Here is an 8,690-nt window from a genome sequence, read left to right on the forward strand (position 1 = left end):
CAAAATGACTGTGGTCCTGACTAAATCATTGAAAGAGCAACACTTCAGTAGAGGACAGCCCAGGAACTTCACAGAGATAAAGTTAAAATACAGTGACAACTACTGTCAGAAATTTTTCAAAACTGAAATTTAATTTTCCTTTTCTTTTTTTCAGTTTTTCTTTATATTTTTTTGCTTTTAAATTTTATTTTCTTTCACTTTTATATTTTTTAATCTAATTTTTTGTGGTTGTTTTGTTTTTTAACATTTTTTGTTTATTTTGGTCCTCTTTTCTGAAGTTTTCTTTCTTTACCTGTCATAATTTTTTAAATTATTATATTTTTATTGTACATTTTGTTTTTGTTCTTTGTTTTTGTAGTTTTTTATTTTGTTATGGTTCTTAACAATAACATGCTCAAATGTCATCAAGGAAGAAGAAATCAAATACCATGGCTACGTAAGACAGAGACACAGTTCAGAAAGAAAATAAAATATTTCCAGAAAATATCTCAATCACATGAAAACCTTGGAGTTAAATGATAGAGAATTCAAAATTTAAGCTCTGAAAATACTCAATGAGATGTGAGAAAACACCAGTAGCAACATAATAAGCTCAGAAAACAAAGTAATGGACAAAATGATAACCTCACCAAGGATATTAAAATTTTAAAACAGATGAAAAACTTAATACAAGAATTGAAAACTGAGGTAGCAAGTTTAGCTAATACAACAAGCCAGATAGAGAAAAGAATCAGTGACATCAAAGACAAGCAACTAAAGATGTTACAGAGAGAAGAGGAGAGATTCACAAATTTAAAAACTGAGAGAGCTCTACAAGAATTATCTGACTTTATCAGTAAGAGCAATATAAAAATAATCAGTATATCAGAAAAAGAAGGGAATGGAGACCCTATTCAAACAAAAAAAAAATGGATTTTCAAAGCCTATGGAAAGAGAGCCCAAAACCAAGAAACAGACAGAATGCCGAGTGAGTGACCAAACCCAAACAGACCTACTCCAAGGTACATCTTAATAAAATTGTCAAAAATCATTGACAAAGAAAGAATCCTCAAGGCACCTAGGGAAAAGAAGAACATAACATATAAGGAAAAGCCTATTAGGTTATCACCAGACTTCTCAGCAGAAACTCTACAAGCCAGAAGAGAATGGATCCAAACATTCAAAGTACTGAAGGAGATAAGTTAACAGCCAAGAATACTATATCCATCAAAGTTATCCTCCAAATATGAAGAAGAAATAAAATTTTGCAGACATATAGAAGATGAGAAGATTTATCACCAGAAAACCTGCACTGCAAGAAATACTCAAGAGGGTTATTTGACCAGACACACACAAAAAAAAAAAACCCAAAACAAATCAAAACTACATATAAAAGCTCCAACAAGGTCACAATAAAAACAAGGATGATCTGTGACAACAATAACATAAAAGAAGAAAGGGTAAAGATCTGCAGTAGCAAAGGAGAATAGAGTGTAGAAACACTCATAAGACAAAGGACTCTTGTACATATGAACATTTTTCTCTTAATAACCTAATGGTAATCACTCACAAAAAAGCCACTACTAAACTACACAGTTTAAAAAAAGAAGAAGCAGGGGAAATAAGTATGGAATACCACCAAAACAAGAGCAATGGACAGAAACACAAAAGTAAAAAACCAAACAAGACAAAGCTACCAGAAAACAAAACATAAAATGGCCATAGGAGATCCTCAAATGTCAATAAATACTCTAAGTATAAATGACTGAAATCACCAATAAAAAGGCAAAGAGTAGCAGATTTGATCAAAAAGAAAAACCCAACCATATGCTGCCTTTAAGAACATATCTAAATGGCAAGGACAAATGTAGAATCAAAGTGAAAGGCTGAAAAACTGATTCATCAAGCAAATAATGTTCAAAAAAAAGCAGGTGTCCCCGTACTCATATCTGACAATGCTGACATCAAGGCAACAAAGCTAACCAGAGACAAAGATGGACATTTCATAATGATAAAAGGGACATTGAATCAAGAAGACATAACCTTTTTTAATATATGTGCACTGAAACAGGGAACACCAAAATATATAAGACATCTATTAACTGATTAGAAATAGAAGCAGACAAACACAATTACTCTTGGATATTTCAATACACTATTGATGGCTTTAGATAGATCATTCAAACAGATAATCAATAAAACAATAAACACCAGCCTTAAATGACACACTGGACTGAATGTAGTAATAGACATTTACAGAACATTTCAACTCAAAACATCAGATTATACATTCTTCTCCAGTGTGCATGGAACATTCTCAAGGAAAGACCATCTATTGGGCCACAAAACTAATATCAAAAAATTTTAAGAAGATTGAAATTAAAACAAGCATATTTTCTGGCTTTAATATTTGATTTGAATTGTAAAAAGGAAGAAAAAATACCTACTAAAATGTGGAGATTAAAACATACTTTTAAAAATTGACTAGGTCAAAGAAGAAATAAAAGCAGAGATCAAAAGATATATAGAAAAATGAAAATGTTAACACAACATATCAAAATTTCTCGGATGCAGCAAAAGCAGTAATAAGAAGGAAGTTTAAAGCATTACAGGACTATAGCAAGAAACAAAAGAAATCATAAGTAAACACCTAACATCACACCCTAAAGAACTAGAAAAAGAAGGATAAAGTCACCCAAAGACAGCAGATGAAAAAATAATGCTAAAAATTAGAGCAGAACTAGATGAAATAGAAAACACAAAAATGATAGAAAAAGATAATACAAAAAAGTAGTTCTTTGAAAAGATTAATAAAATCAACAAACCACTGGCTGGGCTCACTAAGAAAAAAAGAGGAAGGACACATATAAACAAAATTCAAAATGAAAGAGGAGAAATGACCACAGATATCATAGATATGGAAAGGATCATAGTAGAATATAATGAAAGATATGCCGCCAAATTCAACAGCCTAGAGAAAATAGATAAATTCTTAGAACTATATAATCTTCCTAGACTCAGTCATAAAGAAGTGGAAACCCTAAATAGACTTATAAACAAGGAGAAAATAAAAACAACTATCAAAAATCCCCCCAAAAACAAAAGACCAGGATCAGATAGCTACACTAGTGAATTTTACCAAACATTCAAAGATTTGGTATGTATCCTTCTCAAAGTCTTTTAAAAAATAGAAGAAGTAATACTCCCTAACACATTTTAGTAGGCCAATACAACCCAGATACCAAAACCTGACTAGGACAACACACACAAAAAAGAAACTTCAGACCAATGTGTCTAATGAATACAGATGCAAAAATCCTAGACAAAGTACTAGTAAATCAAATACAAAACGTTAAAAAAATAATACATAATACATCATGATGAAGTATGATTTATTCAAAGGAGCACAAGGATGATTCAACATAGAGAAATCCATCAACATAATATACCACATCAACAAAACAAAGAACAAAAATTATACAATCCTATCAATAAATGTAGAAAAGGCATTTGATAAGATACAACACCCCTTATGTTTAAAACACTCAATAAAATTGGAATATAAGAAAAGTACCTGAACACAATATAGGCCATATATGGTAAGTCATCAGCTAATATCATACTAGATGGTGAAAAGAATGAAGGATTTTTCTCTAAAATTAGAAAGAAGACAAGGCTCCCACTATTCAACCCAGTTCTCGAAGTTTTAGCCTGAGCAATCAGGCAAGAGAAAGAGATAAAAGGCATCCATATCAAAAAGAAGAGGTAAAGGTGTCACATTTTCAAGATGACATGATCCTGTATATAGAAAACCCCAAACACTTTATTAAACACTACTAGAAACAATAAACCAACACAATAAAGTCATAGGATACAAAATCAATATACAAAAGTCTATTGCTTTTCTATATGCCAATGATAAAACTTCAGAAAATGAACTAGAAAAAACAATTCCTTTTACTGAAAGAAAAAATAAATAAATAATAAATAAATAATAAATAAAATGCCTAGAAATGAACTTAACAAAGAATGTGAAGGAACTATTACTAAAAACTACAAACCTTTATTGAAGGAAATTGAAAAGAAAAGAAAATTTAAAAATATTTTATATTTATGGATTGAGAGAATCAACATACTTAAAATGGTCTTATTACTCAAAGCAATATATAAATTTAATGCAATCCCATCTAAATCCCAATGTCATTTTTTAAAGAAATAGAAGAAAAATTTACCAGGCTTGTGTGGAACCATAAGAAACCCCGAATAGCCAATGCAGTAGTAAGGAAAAAGAATGAGACTGGATATATCATACTTTCTGACTTCAAGTTATACTATAGAGCCACAATAATCAAAACAGCATGGTATGGGCAGAAAAACAGACTAATGAAACAAAATCAAGAACCCAGAAATAAAACCACATATATATGGAAAAATCATCTTTGATAAAGGAGCCAAAAATACACAATGGAAAAAAAAACCTCTTCAATAAATGGTGCTGGGCAAATTGGAAAGCCACATGCAAAAGAATAAAACTTGACTGCAGTTTGTTTCCTTGTACAAAAATTAATTTCAACTGGATCAAAGACCTAAATATAAGATCTGAAACAATAAATTACATATAAGAAAACATAGGTACTAAACTCATGGATGTTTACCATAGAGAACAATTTATGAATTTGACCCCAAAAGCAAGGAAAATAAAGACAAACCTAAACAAATGAGACTATGTCAAACTAAAAAGCTTCTGCATAGCAAGAGAAACTGATTAAAAAACAGTCAGCCAACTAAATGGAGATATGTACAAACAATAGCTCTGATAAGGGGTTAATATTCAAAATATATAAAGAACTCACACAGCTCAGCAATAAACAAGCAAACAATCCAATTAAAAAGTAGAGAGAGGACCTGAACAGACACTTCTCCCAAGAAGACATACTAACAGTCAACAGATATATGAAAAGATGCTCATCTTTAACAGCAATTTAAGAAGTGCAAATCAAAACTACAATGAGATACCACCTCACATTTCTTAGATTAGCTATTATGAGAGACACCGATAATAAAAAGTGTTGGAGAGGCTGTGTAGAAAAATAACCTTCATTCACTGCTAGTAAGAAAGCAAATTAGTTCAATTATTATAAAAGAAAGTATAGTGGTTCCTCAAAAAATTAAGACTAGAACTCTGATATGACCCAGCAATCTCTCTACTGAGTATTTACCACAAAAACTCGAAACCATTGGTATGCGATGTCAATGTACCCCATGTTCATCGCAGCATTATACACAGAGACCAAGACATAAAAACAACCAAAGTGTTCCTCAATATAGAATTGGAGTAAAGAAGATGTGGTGCATATATACAATGGAATACTTCTCAGCCATATAAACTGATGACATAGTGACATTTACAACAACATGGATGGACCTTGAGAACATTATACTGAGTGAAGTAAGTAAATCAGAAAAAGTTAAGAACTATGTGATTTCTCACATAGGTGGGATATAAAACTGAGACTCATAGACATAGATAAAAGTGAAGTGGTTACCAGAGAGAGGGGAATGTGGCAGGGGTGGGTGGAAAGGTATAATGTGGGACAAATACAAGGTGACAGAAAATAGTTTGAATTTAGGTGATAGTCATACAACATAATCAACAGTTTAAATACTATAGAAATATTTACCTGAAACCTATGTACTCTTATTGATCAACTTAACCCTTTTAAAGTTAATTTTCTAAATAAAATTTTTTAAAATTAAAAAAAAATTAAAAATTAATTTTTTTATTAAATAAAGAGAAATATTTTTATTAATGACAAAAATAAAACTTACTTAAAAGGGTTATAACTAAGATTTAAAACTATATAACATGTACATAAATATTTATAAAGCATATTATTACACATAATTGTTGATATTTTATTACTTTTTCCTTGGATGCAAATATTACATCATAAAAATACAGATGAAAAAAAAAATACAGATGAGACCTTTGTTATCAGTCAGATAAAGAAAAGGCCCTGAAACTGCATTATTCCATACGTAGATGGGACATAAAAGTAAGACCAAGAGACATTGATAAGAGTGTGGTGGTTACGGGGGGAGGGGGGAGAGGGAGAGGGAAGGGGGAGGGGGAAGGGCACAAAGAGAACTAGATAGAGGGTGACAGAGGACAATCTGACTTTGGGTGATGGGTATGCAACATAATTGAATGACAAGAGAACCTGGACTTGTTATCTTTGAATATATGTATCCTGATTTATTGATGTCGCCCCATTAAAAAAATAAAATTATTTAAAAAAAAAAAAAAGAAAAAGAAAAGGCCCTGAAGGGCATGAGGCAGACATCCCAGTGGCCACCAGGGGAAATGGATATTTCAGGAAAGATATGAAACACTCTTGTTAAGGGGCAACCAAATTTCCCCTAGCTCTGTCTCAAAGTTACACCTTTTCTAGTTTTAAAAAGGCATAGTTTTTCTTCTAGTGAATAGTCTACTTGTAGTTAATTAATAAACCTAAAAATGTTTATCAAAGGCCACTAACAGTACAAAAGGAGAAATAACTAGGGATATGTGCCTTCCAAAGAAACTAGACACAAACATTCATAAACTATTCTTGGTAAAAATCTGATCAATATCTAACTAAATCTAATTGTTGATTTACAATAAATAAAGTGAGTAAAAGAATGTCTCAAGTAATGCTACAGGAAGTCAATCATCAAAATTCAATCAGAAAACGTGAATTCATTTTGGCAAAAATAAATTTTAGAAAAATAAAGATGGAGAGGTACCTTTAAATTAAAAGAATTCAAGGGACATATTAACCAATATGTATATACATATTACAAATAACATATAAATATTATAATGTATATTACAGTGTATAACTTATTGAGATCCTATTTAAACATACTATAAAACATACTATGAAAACAATTATGAGATAATTGAAAATTTTAAATATTAGTTGTTAATTGGATGATATTAAAGAATTAACTTTAATTTAGAATTTTATATATGGTAATGTTATTATGATGATGTTTTTATTTAGTTTTATTGAATTTATTGGGGTAACATTTATTATTAAAATTACATAAGTTTTTAGCATACAATTATTTAATACATCAGCTACATATTGTATTGTGTATTCACCACACAAACTCAAGTCTTCTGTCACCATTTATCCCTTCTATACCTTCTTCTATCTCCCCCATCCCTTTCTCTCTGGTAATCACCATACTGTTGTCTATGTCTAAGGTTTTTTTATTTTTGTGTGTGTGTTATTTTGTTTGTTTTTTGCTTAATCACTTCATCCTTTCACTTAGCTCCACAACCCTAATCCCTTTGACAGCTGTCAGTCTATTCTCTGTACCCACAAGTCTGTTTCTATTTTGTTTGTGAGTTTATTTTGTTAATTAGATTCCACATATCAGTGAAATAATGTGGTACTTGTCTTTTTGTGACTGGCATATTTTACTTAGCTGGACTATCTATGCTGTCACAAAAGGTAAGATTTTCTCCTCCTCCTCCTCCTCCTCCTCCTTTTCTTTCTTTCTTTTATTGGCTGAGTAGTATTCCATTGCATAAATGTACCACAGGTTGGGTTTTTTTGTACACTCATCAACTGATAAACACTTGGGCTGCTTTCAAATCTTGGCCATTGTAATAAACTCTGCAGTGAACGTAGGGGCACATATATTCTTTTGAATGAATGTTTCGGACTACTTTGACTATATTCCCAAATATGTATCACTGGATCCTAAGGCAGTTGCATTTTTAATTTTGGGATGTAACTCCATACTGCTTTGCACAGTGTCTGCACTAATCTGTATTCCCACTGAAAATGCGTGAGAGTTTTTTTTCCTTTATATTTTTGCCAACATTTGTTGTTTGTTGATTTATTGTTATTAGCCATTCAGATAGGAGTGGGGTGGTTTCTCGTTCTGGTTTCAATGTGTGTTTCTTTGATGATTAGTGACATTGAGCATCTTTTCATGTTTATTGACATCTGTGTGTCCTATTTAGATAAGTATCTATTCATGTTTTTTACCCATTTTTTACTTGATTGTTGGTTTTTTTGGTATTGAGCTACATAGGTTTTTTATAATTTTTGAATATTAATCCCTTATCAGCAGTTATCACTGGCAAATATACTCTACCATTCAGTAGGTACTTTTTTCATTTTGTTGATAATTTTCTTTACTGTGAAAAATATTTAATTTGAGGAAGTCCCATTTGTTTAGTTTTTTGTTTGTTTCTCTTGCCAAAAGAGACATATTAGAAAAAAATTTTGCTATGAGAAATGTCCATGATTTATTGCTTGTTTTATTCTAAGATTTTTACGGTTTCTAGTCTAATATTTAAGACTTTATTTTTATTTTATTCTTGTGTATGGTGTAAAAATTTGTCTCTCTTTATGTCCAACAAGATCTGCTTTACATATTTAGGTGCTCCTACATTGGGTATATAAATGTTTAGAAGGGTTATATCCTCTTGTTGAATTGCTTTCTTTATCATTATGTAGTGTCCTTCTTTGTCTCTTACTATAACCTTTGTTTTAAAATCTATTTTGTAAGATATAAGTATTGCTACCCAAATTTATTTTCTATTTGCATAAAATATCTCTTTCTGTCCCTCTACTTTTACCTTTAGTTTATCTATTATTTTGGGATGTGTCTTTGGTAGACAGCATATATATGGTCTTCGCTTTCCTATT

This window comes from Saccopteryx leptura, chromosome 3, assembly GCF_036850995.1.
Source record: "Saccopteryx leptura isolate mSacLep1 chromosome 3, mSacLep1_pri_phased_curated, whole genome shotgun sequence".
In the NCBI taxonomy this organism is placed as follows: Eukaryota; Metazoa; Chordata; class Mammalia; order Chiroptera; family Emballonuridae; genus Saccopteryx; species Saccopteryx leptura.